The sequence below is a fragment of the Lissotriton vulgaris genome, chromosome 3_1 (assembly GCF_964263255.1).
Source record: "Lissotriton vulgaris chromosome 3_1, aLisVul1.2, whole genome shotgun sequence".
In the NCBI taxonomy this organism is placed as follows: Eukaryota; Metazoa; Chordata; class Amphibia; order Caudata; family Salamandridae; genus Lissotriton; species Lissotriton vulgaris.
Genome location: NC_141689.1, coordinates 1,108,209,839 through 1,108,232,605, shown reverse-complemented (window position 1 = coordinate 1,108,232,605; position 22,767 = coordinate 1,108,209,839). Strand labels below are relative to the sequence as shown.

The 22,767-nt window shown below is 46.3% G+C and overlaps 1 protein-coding gene across 1 annotated transcript in view; it reads right to left on the bottom strand.

Annotated features, from left to right (window-relative positions):
* MANBA (mannosidase beta) overlaps nt 1-22,767 on the bottom strand; it is a 399,570-nt gene that overhangs the window by 327,627 nt on the left and 49,176 nt on the right. The window lies entirely within an intron of this gene.

Genomic DNA, 22,767 nt, shown 5'->3' with positions numbered 1-22,767 from the left:
CGCAGTGGACTAATCTATAGCAAGGCTGGACATTCACACATAAATAAAATACTTAGCAGATTTTCTTTTACAATCCAAACAGAAACTGGGGTTGGTAAAACCGTAATATATTCTCTTGTTTATTATTTTCGAATCATTCCATGATTTTGAAAATAATTAAAACAAGCATTTACAATGCAACGGTTTCGCCTTTGGAAAAGTTTGAGCTATTGGCATTGTAAATGACAAAATTTGTATTTATGTGTTGGTATAGTTGTGAATTTACCATAATCTACTGTATAATCTGCATCTTTGATAAAATGATAAAATAACAAGCGTATACCGTCACATGATATGCTGTAGCATTCTGCTAATTGATTGAGTTAGCCTTACCTTAAGGCTTATTTGGGTCCTCCTTTGCCGCATAATTCCAGATGCAGAGGCCCTTGTGACAGATCGTACACTCAGCACCTAACTGTCCAAAAGAGCTGGCTTCAAAGCTGATATTGAGTATATTATAGCCACTGGGAAGGACGCAGCTGCTGAGAAAATGAGTCAGCCTCTACATTTAACACTTTATAAATGAAACACTGCAGAAATAAACAAGCGTCTGCATACATTGCTGTAGCGCCTACGTATAAAACGCCGACAGGCACTGAAGTCTGACACCTGATTGTGAACACACTGGGCTTTCAATAATTTCTACGCTTAAAACCCTCTAACACAGGAGAGACCAGATCACTTCTGTGCACAAGGAAATGACACGAGGTTGTAGGAGTTCGCGAGGCAAGAGTTGGGTAGAAGGGTGAAGGAGAGAGAGAAAGAATGAATGAAAAGAGAGGGGACAGAAGAAGTTCTGCAAGATGGAAGGATAGAAGACAGGATAACACCTACAGGAAAGAAAGGAGATTGGGAGTTAGGTTCAGGGAAGTGTGGATGGGAAGAAGAGAAAAATTTGAAAGGAAACAACGCGAAATGAGGAGCGACTAGAGAAAAAGTAATGGAAATAAAACTGAGAGAGGCAAGGGGAGGGAAAGGAGACGAGGGAAATAAAATTAAACGGGGAATACAGGAAAGATAAAGGAATTTAAGAGAAGAGGTAATACATGAAAGAAAGAGACTAAGGAAGAAAGAGTGATGAGGCGAGGTAAGAAGAGAAAATGGAAGAGAAAGCAAAAGAGAACTGAAGTACGGGTGGGGGTGAGATGCGAGGTGAGAGGAATGCGAAGAAGGGAAAGAAATAAATACTTTATGTAATAACATTAAAGCTCAAGCAGTCGCAGAGAAGAGAGGAATCAATGCAAGCGAATATACAAAAAAAGTACGTTTTAGTGAAGATAAATAACGAAACCTCTCCAAAACACAGTTCAGGTACATTTTGTCAATGTCCGGGCGTGGGCTGGGCAAGGCAAAACCTAATTCGTTTGTAAAGGCTCTTCGTGTATACGACCAAACATCAAGGACAGGTGAAATGAGGGCGGGAGCACCGCAGACAACGTGTACTCAGCAACAGTAAGAAGAGGCGCTCTGAGATCTAAATGGGCATCTTTACTTTTGACCCAGCCAACATCGAGCATTGAAGAGACAGTCAAACAGTAAATGGTGGCAGAAGAAACTCTAAACTTGAGAGCACAGCAGATGGAGAAGAAACAACAGATCGAATATGATCCATTCCCTTTGCTTGCAAACATTTGAACGTCTCACCGCACACACGTAAAATCTACAGACTGCACATCACAAGCTCTGACTGGGAGTGACATAAGATCGCACAGGAGAGAACTAAATACAGTTAAAATGGAAAACGTGTGAGGATATGCAAGGCTTCCATAAGTCACAATGCAGTAGGTTATCCTTATCCTGAAGTCCCAGGCCCGCCCCTAACTCACCTGAGAGTCCCTGAATTCCACCACCACATTCTCACTGCTCCAGCGTGCCGCCATCTTCATCCGGCAACACGTGATGTCACAGAATAACAAGCCCGCAGCGCACGACGGGAAGAGTAGTTCATTTGGAGTAGAAGGAGGCGGAAACGTGAGGTGACAGTAGAAATGCTAGAGGGGGGGTGCTGAGATTACAGGATGTAGGGAACTATTGAGGGTGTGGGTCAAAAGACAAGTAGGTGATATATGCTGAGTGAGGGAAGGATGTAGCTTGCAAGCTTCATACGTCGCCTGTAGGGTTGCCACGTGGCCGTTTTTTTAATTCCCCTTTTGGTACAAAAATAAGCAAAATCACCCAAAGCCGGTATTTTTACCCTTAATCCTTGAGTAATTCAAACAGAAAATGTAATTATAACAACATTTTAGATGTGCACCAAAGCTGCGTTCACGGTCCCTGTTAATTAAAGTAACAAAGGCAGCAACGTCAAGTTACGATTTTGTTTAGTGTACAATTTAGTATCATGTTCGGGCTATTGCAGGGTCTTAAAACACAACAGATGGTCGGTATTTTTCTCATGGAATGTGGCAACCATAGTTATGTTTCACACCACCAGTATTTAAAAAAAAAAACAAGTCAGGTCCCGGGCCGGCAGCCAATCACAGCGCGGCCCGAGGAATGACGTCACGGGGGTGTCCCGGGCCGACAGCCAATCACAGCGCGGCCCGGGACAATGGGCGGGACTTAAAAAAAGTCACGGAAACGCCCCCGAATCGCGTTTTCACGGGGAAAGCGTGATTGACAGCCTCTGTCTCCCAATGGCTAGCCTCCATTTATGGAGCTAGCCAATGGGAAACAGAGGCGGTCCGAACATCCCTACTGTAGACAAAAGTTTTCGATCTGGGAGGGGCACTGCGTGCCCCTCGCCAGGTCGAAACCTAAAAAGAGGGAACCGTTTTACATTTCTCAAAGCTTTTGGACAATCCATTTTGCATGAAGTACCCAGGACAGTGGAAAAAGTGTTCTGGTATTGTAAACACTTGTGCCGAAGAAGACAGATAACTTTTGCAGTAGGAAAACATACTCTGGTAATAATGAAAAGTTCAGAAACGGTTCCACTAATTTTAAAGATGTCCTGCTCAGAAGTGTTGGTGCTTCCCAAGGTAAAATAGATCAGCCCATCTGAGAAGTGGTGGTACTAAACACTGCTGGTATAGCACCATCCTGAGAAGTGCCTGTACTTTTCATTATAAGCAGACAGCATTCCCGCCATATAGAGCTGGTACTTTCCCACTAAAGGCTTAGCTGCACAGCTAAGAAGTACAATATTGTCCAATGACAGGACAGCAGCCAAACAGAGAAATTATGGCACTGTCCATTATAAGCAAAGCAGTCCTAATAGGATCTGCAAGTAATGTCCAAATTAATTAAAGCAGCACAATTGAGGTATGCGGCTCTTGCTCCACTGAAGGTTTAAGAGCCCTGGTGCTAATTTCTGGTGTAGCAGCCCTAATAAACATTCCCTGTACTATTTCACTATTTCACTAAATAGAAAAGTGTTCATGAGAAGTACTATCCATTATAAGTATAACATTCTTTCAGTGTTGGTATTGTCCCACAAATAGAACAGCTGACCCACTAAAATCTGCTGCCACTGTCCAAAGAAAAACTGCAAATCCTGCTGGGAGATGCTGGCTGTTTCCCACTAAAATAATATTGGCCCTGCTGAGAAATGTTGGTTTTGTCCATTTTAAACATAATTGTCCTGCTTCTTACATAAGCCTTAGAGAGACTTCTATGCTTAGGAGTCTAGCACCACACTGGGGGGACTGGAACTTTTCTACTAAGAGTACTTCAGTCTTGCTGGGAAGTACTGGTACTGCCCACCATTTACATAGCAACCCTGCTGAAAAGTGCTGATATTTTCCATTAAAAGGTATACTGCAGCCATGCTGAAAAGTGCTGATATTTTCCATTAAAAGGTATACTGCAGCCATGCTGAAAAGTGCAGTATACTACAAGAAGTGCAGGACCACGGAGAAGTACGGTTACCATTGATATAACGAGAGCCCTTACAAGAGGGGTCCGTCAAGTAACATTAAATGCATGTCTCCCGCAATGAGAAGCAGCAGTATGCACAAATGCGACTTTCAGTACTGAAATATCTGGAACATGCAAGTACGATTCCAAGAAAGTACAGGGCATGGATGCATATAAGTAAACCCTAAATATCTGCTTGCTGTAGAGAAGTAGTGGCACTGTCCCATTAGAAGTAGAGGAGTCCTCCTGATGGAGCAAGGATTCATGTAAAAGAGACTTGCTCGGACGCAATCCTCTCATATAATCCAGTAACAAAATATTAATAATGTTTTGTAATACTAATTATGCACAACATTTCATATCTCTCTATATAGGGGAAGCTTGCCTATGTGTTTAACTAACAATTAACCTGAGTATGATTAAAGATGGCTGCTAACGTGGGAAAATGTATTGCGCATGCATCAGCTACATGACGTCTTAACACTTGGAGGGAAAATTCTGCTTCTGCACAATAGCATCTAATATGGCCGCTTAGAAACTCATGTGCTAAGCATCTGCTTTGCTGAAACTAAACCAGTTATATACTAAATGCTAATGCATAAAGTCTTTAGAAGTAAAATGGGATTAGAGTAGAGATAGGTGGTATACAGTGAAATAATTTTAGTTAGAAATTAATATCTTTTCTTTTGACCTCTTTATTAGTTCGCATTTGGGCCTCTGAATAATCCTAAAGTCTGACACTTGCATGATTCTTTACGCGTGCGCAGAAGGGACAACTCCGAACTGTGAGCTCAAGTCTTGATACTCGTCCAAGGACGTTCTCCGCACATGTCCTGGGAACCAGATGAACATCCTGAAGAATCAATGGTCAACTGTCAAATATATACATTTTTATTGATAAAAAGTGTGAATACGGGTGGGAAGTAAAGCTTGGGAGAACAAATTAATGGGAGGGAACTTAAAACATTGAAGTAATGAAAATTATTAGAAACTCAGCATGGTGTGATGATCATCCCCTCAGCTCGTCCAATCAGAAATAAGAGTTTCATAAAGTAGAAACATTTAGGGGTGGTACATGCCATTAAGAAAGTATAATTGAGGTAGTTAGTTAGATGAGCTACGGCAGTTGCAGCCACAACGCTGAGCAACCGAGATGCTGTCCGAATGCTGATCGAATACTTGAAGAAGCAGACTTAGAATTTGAAAGCCAACTAATTAGAGGACTGCAGAAGATTCGAGGAGGTAATAGAATTAGAAGAAAATTGCGGAAGATTCGAGGAGGTAATTAGAAATTAGAAGAAGATCGCTGAAGATTCGAGGAGGAAGTTAGTATCAGAGAGTGGTGAGACGAAGGCGCCGAATCCAGAAGAGGTTATCTATCCTGTCCTGAAACCTGTCCTGAAGTACTTGTCACCTGAAATTTCTAAGGGACCCATTAACTCTTGGCCAGAGGGGTCTGATTTCACACCATCCTAGGTAAATATAATTCTGTGTTTTGTGTCAATGTACTTTCTCTCTCTATCCTCTTTTTCCTGAGGTACTAGTCGTTGTGAAATTTCATATTAAATTAGAATATGAAAATAATGATGGTCTTAACTCCTTGATTATGATGGAGTTATCACTGTAATTTGTTTTGCTCATTTGAAGATAAAGAATCTTAACTTTCCAGAGTATGTGGTCATTTAAAAAGACAATAAGGTGAATGAACTTAGGTCATATTGCCAATTACTCTTCAACTAAAATAGATCCATCAGTAAAGGAAAAGGCTTCAGATCAGTAATAGACTGGACAAATAGATGAGCAAATGAGTCCATAATTAAAGCCTTAAATTGACCCCCAGCGGTATTGACTAGCCTTTATATGAGTGAATGTGTTTATGGGCCCAGATGAATGTATAGTGATAGCTGTACGCAGGTTGGTAACCCACTGGATCATTACTGAGAAGATTGGATATGGGTCACTAGTGATATAGTAGCTCTACTGCGAAGCACTGGCGCCGTTACAAATACAGCAGCCCTGCTGAGAAGTGCTGGCATTGTCCATTTAAGAATAACCCTGAAACAATTGTTGGTAATGTATCATTGAAACCATTGCGGTTATGTTGAAATGTGGCAGTATCGCCTAATGCAATGTGTTTTTTCAGCGGCTGCCAATACGATGTGGGGGAGGCAGCACGGGGAAAAAATAGGAATTTAAAAAAATGTACCCTTACCTTTTGCTGCCAGCTGCCGCCTCTGTGATCTTCTGCTACCGCACCTCACTGCTCCTCTGCTTCTGGCACTGCAATCCCCATGAGCACAGGCTCCTATACTGCTCTCGCAATCCCAACGCTGCTCTCACGCTATTAACCAGCATGAGAGAAGCGTTGGGATTGAGCAGAGCAGGCATTTTCATGCTTCATCAGTGACTGGGAGTCTGTGCTCTTGAGAACTGCCTTGTGATATCCAAGTGTGCAAGTCAGTTTGGCCATCCTAAGAAGGCCCGTGAAACCGACATGCAAACTTTCAATACCTACCACTACTCCTGCCATTGTTGCTGATGCTGCAAATGGCCCCGTCCCCCCCTAAACACGGCGGATTGGAAGTGAAAAACAAATGATAATAAAATGGTTTTATTTGTCTTTGGTCTGCTACCTTTCAGCAGTGGGGCGATGCTCCTCGGCCATAGCGGATGAGCCGCCCCTGTGTGCTTTAGGTATAGCCTTTGAGAATTTGAGCTAAAGCTGTCTCGCCAGGCTATTGTTTTTCCAAAAGCATCATACATAATATGCCTATGTAAAGTGTTTTTGGTCCAAAGGCTTCATCCATGCTTAGCTAAATTGTCAGTCACATTTTGCTTACAGCCAATACAGCATAAAACATGGTGCAATGTGTCAATCCACTCTACGCCACTCGCTCCATTTACTTTCAGAGACTGAACAAAGGCTGTGCGCATTGTTCACATTCATCTAAAAATTGTTCCGTTCTTTTTTAGTCATAAACTTGGTTCCAAGCGTGCTTTTTCATTTACATTTTTTTTTATATTAACTTTAAATAGTGGCTATTTATTTTGCCCACACTTCAGGTGCCCAGTTAGACTGTGATGCAAAGGATGTTGCTGTTGGCATTTCACTGCAACACCCATTGGTTTTTGACATTGCCCCAGATTTACAAGTATATGTAAATCTGAGGCAATGCCAACAACTAACGCCATGCAAAAGCAGGTGTTAGATTGGTGCAATGAGGAGAAATACTTTTATTTACCCTCGTTTTTGCTATTTCTATGGGTGCTGCAATCCGCAGCACTTATAGACCGAGCAAATCGCCTTAAAAAATTGTTTATGCGTAGGAAGGTGTATCTTCCTGCAAATAAACAAGCATTCCCTGTAGCACAGACACCCTTGCACCATAGTGCAAGGGTGCCTGCGTTGCAGGGATGATTCCCTGCAATGCAGGCACAGTTGAACTGTGGTGAAGGGGTGCCTGTATTTCAGGAAATCATCCCTGCAAAGCAGGCACCTTTGCGCCATGACGCAAGGGTGTATGCATTGGCGCTAGGCAGCTATTATTAGTGCAAGGGGAAACACAGGGGTGCGCCGTATTCTTGTGAATATGGCACATTCCCGCATTTTTTAAAATGACGCGGCGAAGCTAAATTTGCTGCAGCGTCGCTGCACCATTTCCTTATGAATATACCCCAAAAAGTGTATGCGTCCTTGTAGACACCTAAGCTGCAAAAGAAAAAAAAGATTGCTGCAGCACTAATGCACACTTTGAATCAGCGATAATTAAAGGTACTTTGCAAAGCATAGCTCGGATGGGAAGGGAAGAGTAGGGAATGAGATACGGTGTTCTCATTCTGGCATTTTCAAACATATCTCAAAGTTGCAGCTTTACTGGGAAGAACTCACAGTTTGTCAAATGTTATCCTTATACCAGGATGGAGTAGTTATACGTATAATGAATGCACTTCTGTTTGGCTTGCCTGAGAACTGAATTGTTGAGTACATTTCCATAGCTGGACAAGGAAATATGTACCTGTGCTTAGAGTTTGCTGTCAGACATTTTGCTGGAGCCCCTGGCACTCCAATGTCATTTAGCTGAATACAACTTTGGTCTCTAAGAACATTCCTACTCATGAATTTTACTTAAGGATCTGGCATTCACAACACTGTAACTTTATAGTTGTTTGAGATTTGGGTGCGTGGTTACTTGGTTATTTATTCTCGTCCCTTTCACAAATACTAATAATAAAGTCCATGGCAAACCTGGTTGACTTTCTAAAAATTCACTAGTATAATATATATAGCAGTCCTGCTGAGAAGTGCAGATACTGTTCTGTACATGCCCATTCCTGTCAACCTGTTGAATCTAAATTGAGGGTGAGTTCAGGCGCTTAAGAGGAGGAATCCCATGAAGATGAATGGAGAATGAATCGTTTTTTGGACAGTGACATAGGTTTTCAAAATAGGGTGACCCCACTGAAAACTATGGAGGCATTTTGTTTGAATGAGAGAGACTGCGAGCCTCATTTGGACACCTGCCAAATGAGGGGGGGCTGACATGTTTGTATAATTAGCAGTCCGAATTGATATTGTTATCTATTAGCAACCCTACTCAGAAGTAAGAGTCCATTTTATCAAGACCATGCAATAGGCATCTAAACTATCATTATATTACCCCTTTCATTGTACACCATGTCGCGCTGGAGGTCTTGGGGCACAGATAGATACAGCGCGGCATGCGCGGGGGCAGGAGCGTGCAGCAAGTAACACAAAGAGCCCACACTTCGCTCTCGGTTGGAGTGACGACCTCGAGCGGCCGCCCCCCTTTTATTTACCCCGGCAGGCCATGCCTGGCCTACGGATGTAGTGGGTGCGTGTGAGTTGGCCACTAGACCACCAGCTGTTACATCCCTATCCAACTCAGGTCTTTTTTTTCAAAACAAACACAGCATTTTAAACATCTCAATTGACAAGAGAGAGCAGTCTCTGTACTTGCGTGGACCTTGTGGATGGTGTCCGGACGCCCTCAGCAAACAAAGTCCCTCAGTCGTTGGCTCTGGCGAGGGTTCGGTCTCAGGCTGTACCTTTGGGGGCCGACGTGCACCCCTGTGCCACCCGGGCCAGTGTCCTCGGATCAAGCCCTGGGCTGAGGGGAGGGGCTTGCCTCCATTGTCCCTTCGACTCTGCCACTTCCTGACCCTTCCTTGCGGTGATCCGGTGTTGCAGCGGTTGTCAGACTTGTCTGATCACTTGAGGTCTCTTGGTGGTGTTCTGAGGGGACCTCCTTGAACCATGAGATGTTTCGGGACACTTCTTCGTCCCCTCTTCTTGTCGTTACCATGGTGCTGTGGTCCGCGGTGACTGTCCACATGCCTGGCTCGTAGTTCATACAGAATTTCCCTCCCGGACGGCGGTCTCGTAGCATGACGGTCGCTCCTGGGCAGATCGCTCTAGAGGCGGCACGACGGCGGAAGCTCGCCTCCTGATTATGTTGGATCCTTCTCTCTTGTACCTCTTCCACCTCAATTATGGGTGAACCCCACCCTGGGCAGGTGGGGAGCAGGTCTCTTCGGGGTCCATGGAGCATGAGTGCCCGTGGGCTCCTGTGGGTTGTGCAGTGGGGTGTGCTTCGGTATTCCCTTAGAAATTCATAGAGTCTCTATTCCGGGTCCGCTTGTTCAACGACCGATATACGGAACATCTTGTTTAAGGTGTGCATGAAGCGTTCAATGTCCCCGATGGCTTGGGGCCATTGAGGGGTGATCCATCTGTGAGAGATACCTTGCTGTTTTGGGAACATGGCAAACTCTGATTCTTGGAATGATGGACTGTTGTCGCTGTGTACTTCTTGGGGAAACCCGAACATGGCGAAGACCTTCTCCAGTATTGGTCCCCACATAGTTAAAAGCCGGGGACACACCGGGTTCTACTATGGGGTACTTTGAATAGGCCTCTATGATTACAAGCGTGTGCTTTCCTCCCGGGAAGCTCCCAAAGTCTATGCTCACTTTAGACCATGGAATGGTGCAGGCTTCCTCAGTTATGATTGGGATTAGTTTCTCGGGGCCACTTGTCAGCTGACACGGTGAACAGCGGCGGACATATTCCTCTACCATGTCCTCCAGTTCAGGGAACCAGTCTTTCTCCCGCATTCGTGCCTTCATTTTGGTTATCCCTTGATGTCCTCCATGGGCCAGTTGGACTGCCCGATGTTTGAAGCTTTGCGGTATGACCAGCCTGGACCCTCTCAGCAGGATGTCGCCAATGGTGGCGCTGAGTTCATGACGTATCCGCCACATTTTTGTTAGGGCGTCATGTTCCTCTAGGCTCCAGGAGTTGGCCTGACGGAGGTAGTTTGTCCACGATCCTTCCTGCACAGCCCGCAGCGTCTTGGTGTATACTGCGTCGGTGGCGGCAGCCTCTTTCACGTCATCCAGGATGATGCTCTGGGGGCAGGCCGTAAGAAGAAATTAGCTGGGTTCTTAGATCCTGGTCCATATAACACTTCCATTTCATACGGTTGTAGCTGAACTGCCCACCGCTAGATGCGCGGAGGTGGGTGAGGTGCTGTACCTCTGAAGGCCCAGATCTCTGTACTGGGGTGAATGTATGACATTGTTCTGCATTCTGTCCATCAACTGTGGTTTTTGCATTTGTCACCCCGAGTGGGATGGGTATGCTCAGACGTGAGTCCCATGCACTCCACACCACTGGATTCAAGCAAGCCAGGCTGAAGACGGCTGGAATGCCAGAAACCAGTCCTTGGAAGCTTGTTTCCGGTCCAGGGAAGGCATGGCTTGGCATTTTGGGCTGGACTGTTCCCATGAGGCACAGGGGTCAGACTGATTTGCATATGGCCATGTCTGAACTAGGGTGGTGTGGAGTGCAACAAAACGATGGATTTAGGCCCAGATCTCTGTACTGGGGTGAATGTATGACATTGTTCTGCATTCTGTCCATCAACTGTGGTGTTTGCATTTGTCACCGCGAGTGGGATGGGTATGCTCAGACGTGAGTCTCATGCACTCCACACCACTGGATTCAAGCAAGCCGGGCTGAAGACGGCTGGAATGCCAGAAACCGGTCCTCGGAAGATTGTTTCCGGTCCAGGGAAGGCATGGCTTGGCAGTTCGGGCTGGACTGTTCCCATGAGGCACAGGGTCAGACTGATTTGCATATGGCCATGTCTGAACTGGGGTGGTGTGGAGTGCAAAAAAACGATGGATTTAGGCCCAGATCTCTGTACTGGGGTGAATGTATGACATTGTTCTGCATTCTGTCCATCAACTGTGGTGTTTGCATTTGTCACCGCGAGTGGGATGGGTATGCTCAGACGCGAGTCCCATGCACTCCACACCACTGGATTCAAGCAAGCCGCACTGAAGACGGCTGGAATGCCAGAAACCGGTCCTCGGAAGCTGGTTTCCGGTCCAGGGAAGGCATGGCCTGGCAGTTCGGGATGGACTGTTCCCATGAGGCACAGGGTCAGACTGGTTTGCATATGGCCATGTCTGAACTGTGGTGGTGTGGAGTGCAAAAAAAACCGATGGATTTAGGCCCAGATCTCTGTACTGGGGTGAATGTATGACATTGTTCTGCATTCTGTCCATCAACTGTGGTTTTTGTTGTACCTCTGAAGAGGGGCACGAGGGGCTGATGGTCGGTGACCATGGTGAATGGTTGTCCTTTTAGGTACAGATGGAAATGGCTGCAGGCCCATTTGATGGCTAACGCCTCTCGCTCAATCTGAGCGTACCTTGTTTCTGTGGGCTTGAGAGACTTGCTGGCAAACGCTAGGGCCGCTCAGTGGCCGGTTTCACGTTCTTGAGCCAGTACTGCACCTAATCCTACGGGGCTCACGTCGACCAGTACTTCCGTTCGCTTTGTGGCATCAAAGTAGGCTAGCGTGGCTTCTCCTAGGAGGGCATCCTTTATTCCTTGGAAGGCTTCCTCCTCTCTTGAGCCCCAGTGCCAGGTTGCATCCGCCCTTGTGAGGTCTCGCAGCGGTTCCGCCCAGGTGGCCAAACCAGGTATGAACCTTCCACAGTATGTGGCCATCCCCAGGAAGCTTCGTACTTCTGTTGGTGTTGTCGATGCGGGGACATTTTTGATTGCCTGTGACTTCCTTGGGTCCACTTGGATGCCTTCCTGATTGAACACGTATTCGAAAAACTCGAGGGATGGCAAGAAAAATATCTATGTTAGGGAGGGAGTTACCCTTTTTATCAGGAAAAGGATTGGGTCAGCAATCATAAAAAAACAAAAACTCCTTATCCTGAACTTTACAATCAGTTTCTATTGTTGTGTCTCATGAAGAGACATTTCCCAGGTGGGAGAAAGGGTCTTGTCTATGCGCAGGTTACCAAATTTACAAGCTTTATAAATGTCAGACCAGGTTCAACATGAATGTATTTCTAAACACAATTTTTTTTAAAAAGTTTTTTCATTTATTAAAAATATATATTTTTTAAAAACAACAATACATTATCTCATTTACATTATACATCTTGTTCTACACAAATCAATTTCAAATATTGTTTGACTTAGTTTAAAAACTTGAAAAATATGCATTTGTCTTCATGTAGAGTTGCTCCATACTCGCTGAGGCGCTTCAGTGTGTTGCGGAGGTGTCTATGGTGATCTGCGTCCGTCGCTGAGTGGGTGAGAATGTCGTTGCTCACGTTTAACACCCCGGGCAGGCCTGACATCAGCTCCCGTATTGTGTATTGGAATACTTCAGCCGCTGAGGATATTCTGAAGTTTAGACGCTTGTATCTTCGCAATCCGAGATGAGTCTGAGATCTTCTGCAGTGTGGCTGCTCGGGAGGGTGTCGGCTTCCCTGTCAATGACATGGATGGTAGCCATTACCTCGATGTCATCTTTGATAGGCACTGATATCTTGCCTTTTAGCGGGAGGGGTGGGTCAGCTCCATATGCTTAGATCCAGGTTTTCGACGGCACTACAGGAGGGCGAGGTCGTAGGCATCGGTACTGTTGGAGGCCCATAACATGCACTGTCGTTCCTGTGTCGATGACTGCTTTTATTTCTGTTCCCGCAACGTGGACCATGCACGTTGGCTGTGGTCGGCGGCGTTGCTTGAGTTCCCTCGCAAAAGATACCAGGTATACCTCTTCTTCCTCGTCCTCATCCTCTACCGTCGGTAGGTGCTTCACCTGCCTTCTCTGCATGCTTTCGGGTGTCGCAACGTCTGTCACGGATAGTTGCCGGACGGCTCGCGTTTTGGGCTTCTGTCCACAGAAGTCTCAGTTCCTGGTGCGTCTCCGGCAAACAGAGGCAAAGTGATTCGGAATCCCGCAGTTGGTGTAGGTCTTTCCTTGGGTGGGGCAGTCTTTTGCGGTGTGTTGCTCATGACCACAGTATCCACATCTTGACCTTGAGGTGTCTGTCTTCGATTTCCTGACTGTGTCTCCTCTTGGTCTGGTCCGAATGGCATCTGCGCGTTCCATCTTGACGGCGTCGGACTTCACTGGGGGTTTGATCAGGGCTTGATCCATCTCATTTGCTCTGGCGGCAGACAGATCGTGTGATCTTGCTAGTATCAGCATATCTTCAAGCGCGATTTTCGGCTGGCGTAGGATGAGTCCTCTCAGCGTCTTGTAGCGGCATCCCTGGATTAGCTGTGCTCTGATCTCTTTCGGTTGGTCATCTTCGGTGCACATGCTGGCAAGCTCCCGGAGTCGCGCGAAATGGTTGTTGAGGCACTTGATCCATATCTTCCACCGGGGGAGGCTGATGGGGGATACTCTAATTCACTGAATGGGGGTAGGACCCCTAAATCTGTGTGTTGGAACGGCATGCGGGCTGGCGCTTTTGCTTGTTCATCGTCTCCCATGGCGTCCTGTTACGGGAGCTCGTGGATGTAGGCCTAGGTGAAGATGGCGCAGGGTGACCCACGTGGTGCTCCGTATTAGGGCCTGTCTCTTTCGTTTGACCGTCTGTTGGCTGGTCCGTTTTATTTTTCTTGCACCTTCCCTGTGGTCTGGGGGTTCTTGGCAGCACCACTGTGCTCTGCAGCGTGCCTTCCGCCTCCTCTGTCTAATGCTGACCCAGTAATGGTGACTGGGTATCTTGATATCACTGCTGCCCAGTGTGTCCCTTCTTATGTTTCCTGGTCCTGGGACTGTCTCTCTATTCCTTCTTCTTTATTTTTTTTTCTTTCTCTTTTGACCCTTTTTTCTTCCTAGTGTCTCCCTGGTGGGACCTCTGGCAGCCTGCTACTCAGCCAGGGCCTGCTGCTATGGACTTCAGGGGGATTGTGGCCAACGTGCCCCGCATGTGGACACAGAGCGCCTTGCACCCTTCCCGGGCGCCTTGTTCCAGAGCACTGACCTGTTTCAGGCACTCCGCCTCGTGTGCGGCTTTCTCCTCGTGGGGGAGCGGGGCGTACGCTCACACCGGGCGCTCAATCAAGTCCGCGTCTCGCGGTGCATGGCAGCGGCGTGTAGCTCTAGATTCGGCCGCAGTGCGGGCTGTGCTTTGTTGTGAGCGAGGATCCGACTCCCTCCACTCGTCGCCAGTGTCGAGCTGGAGGTCTTGGGGCACAGATAGATACAGCGCGGCATGCGCGGGGGCAGGAGCACGCAGCAAGTAACACAAAGAGCCCACACTACTCCCTCGGTCGGAAGTGACGACCTCGAGCGGCCGACCACCTTTTATTTACCCCTGCAGGCCACGCCTGGCCTGCGGATGTAGTGGGTGCGGGTGAGTTGGCCACTAGACCGCCAACTGTTACACACCATTTTCCTGTTTCACTCTCTATGGCCCCCCTGGAGGGTTAGGTCACCGAAAAAAAATTACATTTTCCAGCGCGGCAAATATCAAACACCAGCCACAGTGCTAGAAATGGGACGGGTCCTGCCGGGTCTCAGAACCCAGTGATTAAAAACTGACTTAAAACTTGCAGTGCTGAACTTTAATCTGAATATCCTGACACTTGCTTTCTTTACGCTGCTGCTTCTTTGGCTTACTGTGTCTGGGGTCTTAGTAGTTAGAAAGCAAACACAAGGAGACATGGGTCCTGTCCCTTGCTCACTTTGCCACTGGATTCAAGCTAGCCTGGCTGACGAGGGCTGTTAGCCCGAAACCGGTCCCTGGATGCCTGTTTCCAGTCCAGGGAAGACATGGCTTGGCAGTTTGGGCTAGACTGTTCCCATGAGGCACAGGATCAAGACTGATTTGCATATAGCTGTGTCTGAATTGGGGTGGCGAAGTGAGCTAAAGAACGATTATGGATTCAACCCAGATCTATGACTGGGGGTGAGTGTCCGAAAAGTTTCAGCGCTCCATCTATCATCTCCTTGTGTTTGCTTTGGAGTCTTACTAGTTGGCATCTTGGATACCAGCACCTAGATCAAGGGGTTAGCCGCCAGGGTATACGGCTGCTGGGGACTGCAAGTCCCTGAGTCCCTTCCTTAACCCGCAGCTGCCTACAATCAGCACTTTCTAAAGTGTGCTGATGGAATGAGGAGCGGAACATGCACGGCTCGGGCAAAGGGTGAGCCCTTCTACGACCGGAGGAGGCCAGGCCGGGCCCCCTCTCTTGGCCCCCTTTTCTGTCTTCTGTCACCCTTTGGAGGTATATTTTTCTCATGATATGGGCAAAAGGAAAACTGCATGTTGCTCGTCAGCAGGCGACATGATTGCTACCATTGACTCTTTTTGGTATGCGCCACAGGGGGTCCTCTCTGAGTAAAGGAACTAACAGAAAGGCGACTGTCTCTTGAGTTGGTGTTGGAGGGGTAAAGGAGGGGGAAGTCACCTGCACCTGTTTTCCGTGATGACTATCTGGGGCTTAATGTGCCTAAAGACTCTGTTCGGTGGCCCTCTTTCTCAGAGAGAACGGACAATGTCTCTACTGACCATAACAACAATTCTATAGGAATTGAACTCCCTGGTAAAAAGAAGGGAGGAGGGACCGTACGCAGGAAGGTTTTGCCTACATCTAAGGGAGTTAAAGATATCTAGAGCAATGTAAAGGTTACTCCCATTTATTTGAATTCTGATGAAATCTGTAACAGGATTGAAATCATGATGAAATTGCGCTTAAAACCACTACAAGACCGACTCAATAGTATAGAGGCTAATGTGACCAAACTGCTTAGTTGTAGCAATGTTAGATCCATCACTCAGGCAGTATCGATTTTGGCTCAAACTTCGAGCAATTCAAGAGATTCTGGTAACGTGGGAAGTGGCATTAGCCCTACACAATCATTTGCTTTCTGCAACACAGACACATGGCTTTGTCTTCTGTGGCTTCAAGTGGCAAACCATTGCGTACCCATGTTTTTGTGTCCAATGATCCTTCCTATTTCTTCTGCTCTTGGATCTGCACAAGGTGTTTTGCCTGACCAGTCTGAGCACAGAGGGCATGTGGGAGCGCACACTGCAAAGGCCTAGAATGCTCGGGTACTAGCCATGGGATTCCTGGTAGGTAAATTGAATCTTCCCTTGCAGTGTGTCCTTATATTTTAATCTTGGCCAATGTACACAGGCGTAAACTTGTCCGACTGAGTCTACTAGCCAGCTAATACTAAAAGTTCTCCACTGGCTAAATGAGCATATGGACTTTGATCTCTCTCGATGTGCTCAAATCCTCATGGCTAGAAGGATTGACTGGGTGGGGCTATCACCAAAGGCAATGTCGCGTGACTACTTACTTGTCAACTTTAAAGAGCCAAGTATTGTCTTAAGTCTTTTAACTCTATCAAAGTGCCTTCTCCCAGGGTCTTCCCAGATATCTTTTTTGCCTTTGGGGTTCTTTCATACGCCTTGGATTTTTAACCACCTCAACCCAGTTTCAAGGCCCCTGATGGGACATAATGCTGTGTATTGGACGGATAGTTCCACTGGAGTAACTCTACGTAATACATTTGCACCACTGGAAGGGATGGAGGGCTATGACTGACTGGTCTATGCTCCTGAGGCAGAGCTTTATAGCAACAAAGTGGGGGCGTGGGGGGATCAGTAGATTTCTGAGGCTATGGAAATTACTACGCTAGCCTCCCCTAGTGGGTGTTGCATGGATAATGCATCGCAGCTTGCCCTCTCCGCTACTTCCATGTTAACTGATGAGATAATCAGGCAACTCATGGGGAGCCAGATAACAAGTTATTGGCAGAGAGTAGGAAGACCAGTACAAGGAACCCTGTGCCCTTCTGTGTTCCTTTCCAACGTTCACTGGGGAGTCGGAGCCTGTTGAAACTGTTAATTATAACAATGCTTAGATTAACTTGCCCATAGTTAACCCTGACTCTCTTAAGATCGCATCATGGAATATAGCAAGTCTGAGGAAAAAATTGGGAGTGTTGAACTGGCTAGAGATAGTGGCAAAACATTATATAATTTGCTACAAAAAACTTGGGAGGTTGAGCCAAGTTACACAGATTTGTATAGTATGTATCATACTCCTGCTCAAATGCTAGCAGGGCCAAGGTTGGATAACTTACCTTTGTTGTAAATACCTTCCCTGGGGATGTGATTAAGTTTTACAATGACTTTGTATTTTTCCATCTTCTGCTGTGTGATTTAACAAATGACTGGAACTTGCTAATAATTAACTATTACAATAACTGATTTAATGGGAAAGGCTCAAAGGAGGCGAATGCCTTAAATTCATTCATCCACATGATATGTAAAGATCATCATGAACCCATAAGGTAGCTGTGGTAAGGAGACTTTAAAGCCCATCATTGTCTTAAAGTTCACAAAACCAGTCTTTGATCTGATAGATAATAACAAGGAGGCTCTGGTGCATTTTAGACATGATGAATATTGTAATGCCCTAAATAATTTGGGTGTCAAGTTCAACCCTGTGATGGTAAATGAGCTGCCGAACTATGAAGCCGGTCTTGTCCCTACTTTAATGGGTATCGATTTTGTATCTACAATAAATCAGTAGGTAAGTAAAGTGCTGCTACTCACCCGAAATCGTCTCAAGGCGCTAGGGGGGGTGGGGGTTCTGGCGCAGCTCCTGGAAGTTCGCAGTGATTCATCGAAGAGCCATGTCTTGAAGTCCTTCATGAACTTGGAGTGTGTGCGTCTGTCGTAAGGGAAGAGGGTGGGTGTTCCATGCCTCGGCCATGAGGAAGGAGAAGGAGCGACCTCCTGTTCTGGTCTTTTTTATGTGAGGTACAGTCACAAGAGCGAGCTGGGCTGAGCGGAGGGATCTTTGGGGTGCGTGGAACGAGAGGCGGCAATTCATGTAGGCGGGTCGGGTGTTGTGGAGGGCTTTGTGTGCATGGGTGAGAAGCTTGAAGGCGATTCTCTTCTCGACGGGGGGCAGTGCAGTGCCCCTAGGTGTTGGCTTATGTGGCAGTGGTTGGTAGGTTGAGGACTAGTCTGGAGGCTGCGTTCTGGAAGTTCTGAAGTTTGCGGGTGGGGTTCTATTTGATGCCAGCATAGAGGGCGTTGCCGTGGTCCAGTCTGCTGCTGATGAGGGCATGGGTGACGGTTTTCCTGTGTTCAAGGGGAAGTTTCTCAGAGGAGGCGAAGAGTGTGGTAGCAGGAAGAGGTGACAGCGTTGATCTGGCGATCCATTTTGGGTTCGGAGTCCAGGATGATACAGAGGTTGCGTGCGTGTTCCATGGGGGAATGAGGGTTCGGGGGGGCACCAGGTGTCATTGCAGGTGTCGAGGTGTGGACCCATGATGAGTTCTTCAGTTTTGTCCTTGATGAGTTGTAGGTAGCTGGTCTTCATCCACCTGGCGACTGCTTCCATTCCTTCTTGAAAGTTGTTTGGAGATGTTGGGTTAGGTGGATAGGGAGAGCGTGAGTTGGGTTTCATCTGAGTATGATACGATGTTGAGTCCATGTGACCTGATGATGAATGCGAGCGGGCCATGTAGGCGTTGGACAGGATGGGACTGATAGAGGATCCTTGGGGGACTCCGCCGGTCATCGGTGTGGGTTCCGAGCGGAAAGGAGGGAGTCAGGCCCGCTGAGCGGGCAGTATACGGGAAGACATGAGAGACAAGGATATAGCAGCTCAAGGAGGATGCGTGGGGGCCCTCCAGACACCTAGCTTACAGAACGACAGTACAGCCTTTTTTGGAGAGTGGTAAATGCTGCTTATTTCAGGGAAGCTGAAGATCCCTCAACAAATGTCCATATTCATGAAGTAAAATAAGTTGAACTTTTCTCTGCCATTTATTCAAAGAAGTCACTGACAGTTTTTGAAGTGGAGTTACAAGGTGACCCAAATCTTCAAGTGTCTGAATTAGAAGAAGAGGTGCAAAGGGCAATGCTGGAAGGCAGCAAAGGAAACGCTCCTGGTCCAGACGGGGTTTCTGTTGATGTTTATTTAGACTGCCAGGTTTGTGGGGGTCCTCTGATTATGAATGTTTTTAATACCATTGTGAGGATAGGTCCACCTCCTTTTTCGAAAAGCTCAGTCAAAGTCCCAAAAAAGGGGAGAAATCAATGCCCAAGGTTTATAGGCCAATATCCCTCATTGACGCTGCAGTTAAAATTATGGTGCACAGACTGGAGAATTGTGCCTACTCCAAAAATATCCTGGCAGACACTCAATATGGATTTAAGAAATGGTTAGGTACTCTTGACCAGTGTCTGAATCTGAGCATGCTAATAGGCAAGTATTCTGTCGCTAAGAAAGAATCCATCTTCCTTGTATTCATGGACTTAACTGCAGCATTCGACTGTGTCTCACATTCCAAACTTTGGTCAATTATGTCCACGATGGGCTTAGAGGGGGGCATTATTAATTTCATAAGACAGCTGTATGTAGAGGAGAATGCATGTGTATGTAACAAAAGAAATGAGGACTGTTCAGAATCCTTTAAGATAAATGACGAGTGAGGCAACAGTGTGTCCTTGCCCCCCTAATATTTTCCCTCTATAAGAACAGAGTGGATTCTGCGTTATTAGTGAGAGCCAAGGATATTCCCTACATAGTAACACATCCCCTTTCAATGCTCCTTTATGTGGATGATGCAGTCTTACCAGCCAGAACTGGGAGAGCGCTGCAAGGGTTAATTGATAATTATATTGCTTTTATACTAGAGTTGGACCTACACATTAACAAAAGTAAAAACTGAAACCTTCACTAGGATATATGGGATGAGTCCCAAGAAAAGTCAGGTGCACATTAGTAACAAGACTAGGGTGATTGAAGCAGCTTCTGTCTCATATATGGGTATCCTCTTTGATAGTAAATATCTCTGGAAACCAATGGTATCTAATAGGACTGCCATGTTGGAAAACACAATTTTGGGGTTACATAGCTTCTGTAAAAAGACATAGGTTCCAACCAATGAGAAAGCTTCTAACCATTTATGCAGCTAAATCTGTGCTGATAGATACATATCGGGCAGGCATATGAGGTATGATTGATGTAGGAGTTTTACAACTGGCTGAAAATGTTATCCTTAAAAAAACTTTTAAGGGTCCCCTGCAGGTGCCCGAATGCCACTTGCCATGATGAATTAGGCCTTCCCTATATAGTGGATAAAATCAAACTAGTGCCACTTTTGCTTTGGCACTCTATTTGGACTCGGCAGAGTGTGTTACTGAATCAGCTTGTCCTAAAAGATTGCCTGAAACTGCATGGGCCCTCAACATACCATGGCTAGCGTATGTGAACTGACATGTGAGGAGATTGTGCTTCCTGATTTATTTTCTTCTCCCAACTCATGCCTGGGTTGTAATAGGTTTATAAGAACATGGGTAACCCCATAAATTAGAGAACCACTGTTTATATAAACATATTACTTTACCCCAGGTTCTCTAATTTATGGGGTTACCCTTGTTCTGATAAACTTATTACATCCCAGGCATGAGTTGGGAGGAAGCAATCATCTCTTTAGTAGTTTCCAGCTGGGAAACATGAGTGCATACGCAAAACATTTTACAGGCACTTAATGTACATGTATAAAGTATTGTGTCTGCTATTCCTGGCTGTGAAATTACTAAAGAGATTTATTTCCTTGTGAACCACTGTTTACCAATGACCCTGCCTCCGCCACAGCCAGCTTCCAGGATGGAATGAAAGACATCGCGGACTGGATGAAGCTCAGCCGCCTGAAACTGAACTCAGACAAGACGGAAGTCCTCATCCTCGGCCCATCCATCTCCGCCTGGGATGACTCCTGGTGGCCCCCTGCTCTGGGCTCCCCTCCCAAGCCCACGGACCACGCACGCAACCTGGGCTTCATACTTGACTCCTCCCTCACGATGACCAGGCAAGTTAACGCCGTTACTTCCTCCTGCTTCAACACCCTCCGCATGCTCCGTATGATCTTCCGCTGGATCCCCACTGCAACCAGGAAGACGGTCACCCAGGCCCTAGTCACCAGCCGTCTGGACTACGGGAATGCCCTCTACGCTGGGACCACTCCCAAACTACAGAAAAGACTCCAGCGCATCCAGAACGCCTCAGCACTACTCGTCCTGGACATCCCCCGACACAGCCACATCTCCTCCCACCTGAGGGACCTGCACTGGCTACCCATCAGCAAGAGGATCACGTTCAGACTCCTGACCCACGCACACAAGGCTCTCCACGACTTGGGCCCTGAATACCTCAACAACCGCCTCACGTTCTACACACCTACCCGCCAGCTCCGCTCCGCCAGCCTCTCCCTCGCCACCGTCCCACGGATCCGCAGAACCACCACCGGAGGAAGATCCTTCACCTACCTGGCGGCCAAGACCTGGAACACCCTCCCCACCCACCTACGACTCACCCAGGACCATCTCTCCTTCAGGAACCAACTCAAGACATGGTTTTTCGAGCAGTAGCAGCCAACCCCCCCTCCCTCCCCCCCCCAGCGCCTTGAGACCCTAGCGGGTGAGTAGCTCGCTTTACAAATGCCATTGATTGATTGATTGATTGATTTATATAAACATGTGGGATGTATTAGGGCCAAGTTAAAGCAACTGTTCTTAACTAATGATGCAGCAAAAAGATAGGTGACTGATCTTATCTTATCTTATCTTAAGGGAGTCTTATAAAGCACTCTGCCACCATAAGTTTCCTGGCGCTGGGTGGTACTGAGAGATGTAAAAGAGGGGAGCTAGCCAGACTGTGTAAAGAGATTGGTTTTGAGAAGTTTTCTAAATTAAACTGATAAAGATAAAACATCGGTGACCTCCTACAACTTTGTACATATACAATGCATTCAATTCTACTTATCTCCAATTCAGTTCCAATGACACTGTTGTTTTAACTAGATTTAGTTTTAACTAGCTACCCCGTATGGTGGGCTACCCAGCAAACAGTTGTTCATTATCAGATTTAGGTCCCTGCCCATGTGATGGTGTATCTACTCAGACAAATTAGATCGTTCTCTCTTTTTTTTTTAAAGTAAAAAAAGTTATTGTTTGATTAATTCAAATCATTACAATCATCCGTTTGTAGCATCACAGAATATTAAAAGTAGCATTCATTTCACATGATTTTAGCAACTTATTAGTCATGTTAAAAAAGGACACTTGGGAGCCGTTATTGTCCCGTCTGAGTTAACGTCTACTAAAAAATGAACACAAGGCGAAAGCCAGGATTATGAAGGTACATAGTTGGTACTGCTAAAAACACGAATCTGTTGAAACAGTAAGAACACTACGTATGATGACTTAATGATCCAGAGACACATAGTGTCCGTAAATGGTCTATATAAAGAGAGAATGCAGCCTCGAGCGGCTGCTATTTCACAGTACAAAGGGGTAGATCATCCCATTTAATGTTGACCATTGTTTACTTGCTGGCATTTCCGGTTGAAAATGTTATTGCTGGTCTTGTCATGAACTTGGTAAACCGAATGTTAAGCATTGGGTTTTCCGGGTTCATTGATGAGAGTATGGCTTGTCTGCATGTACGTATGCCCAGTTTGTTCCATTCGCTTTTTAACA